This window comes from Bison bison, unplaced genomic scaffold (genome assembly GCF_000754665.1).
Source record: "Bison bison bison isolate TAMUID 2011002044 unplaced genomic scaffold, Bison_UMD1.0 scf7180017864080, whole genome shotgun sequence".
Classification (NCBI taxonomy): domain Eukaryota; kingdom Metazoa; phylum Chordata; class Mammalia; order Artiodactyla; family Bovidae; genus Bison; species Bison bison.
The window spans coordinates 573,854-574,966 of NW_011494652.1; the positions used below are offsets into that span (position 1 = coordinate 573,854).

Below are 1,113 nucleotides of genomic sequence, written 5' to 3' on the forward strand. Positions count from 1 at the left end.
TGTGGCTGGGGCAGTGTGCAGGGTCCCCGGGTTCTGCTCTGGGGGGCAGAGGTGGCACTTGGCCTGGCCGTGGATGGCTGCAGGCGCCTCAGCCAGGGCCAGGGTGTCTGAGCCACGCACACCCCCCACCCCACCCCGGGGCCTGGTTGTAATAGGAACCCAGCATCACTGGTGTGGGACCTCAGGGCACGGAGGACGCCCCCCAACAACCCTCCACTTGGGCCTTGTGGGGAGACAGGTCCCAGGCTCTCCTTTAGTCACAGGGTGGTCAGCAGCTTACTGGCCTGGGAGTGGCACGCGTGGGGTCCTGGTGGCCTGGACAGACCCTGGCTGTGGAGGGCAGGTGGGAGAGTGGCCCCATCTCTGGGGCATCAGCCGGGCCTGGCCCCTCTCCCTCCTCCGCAGGGGGCACTGGACCCAGTGCCCGGGAGCATCCAGGGCAGCCCGAGCCGCAGAGCGCGTGACGCCAGCCCTGGGTATGAGATGCCCGAGGTCAGGGGTGGCTGATGGAGCCCCTTTAAGTCGGGGGCTGGGTGGCTGATGTCCAGGCCTGCTCAGCCCGGGAGAGGAGGGGGTCTCAGGCTGCACCCACGAGGTGGGGCTGAGGCCTGGGGGCAGCGCCGGCTCCACGGAACTGCAGGTCCAGGCTGAGCTGGGCCCTGGACATGTCTACTTCCGACCTGTTTCCTTCCAGAATGGTGGCGGGGTGGGGGACTCTGCCTCTCCCCAGGGCCCCCACCCTCCATGGGGAGGCCTGTCCCTGCTGCTCTGGGTGGGGCAGGAAGCTGCTCGCGTCTCCATCCCCACCCCCGAGAGGCCAAGGCCGGGGCTCCTCATGTTGGCCAAGTCAGCATTTTTTTTCTGGAAGCTTCCAACATGCCAGGCTGCCTGGGAAAGGTGAGGACGTGCCGACCTGCTCTGATACTGCCTGCGGGCTGGGGCATGGCTGGCCCCCCAGCAGGTTTGGAGGGAGGGCACTTTGTCCCCTGCTCCGGCAGGGGAGGGGTCACTTTCTGGTAACAGGCAGGGCCCGTGGAGGGACACACCATCCGGGACCATGAGGATCCCCAGGGCCAGACGGCGCGGTGGGAGGCGCGTGGGTGTGGGGTGGGG

General features: G+C 68.1%; 1 protein-coding gene across 1 annotated transcript in view; it reads left to right on the top strand.

Annotated features, from left to right (window-relative positions):
• Positions 1-1,113, top strand: part of KCNQ1 (potassium voltage-gated channel, KQT-like subfamily, member 1) — a 326,604-nt gene that overhangs the window by 43,254 nt on the left and 282,237 nt on the right. The window lies entirely within an intron of this gene.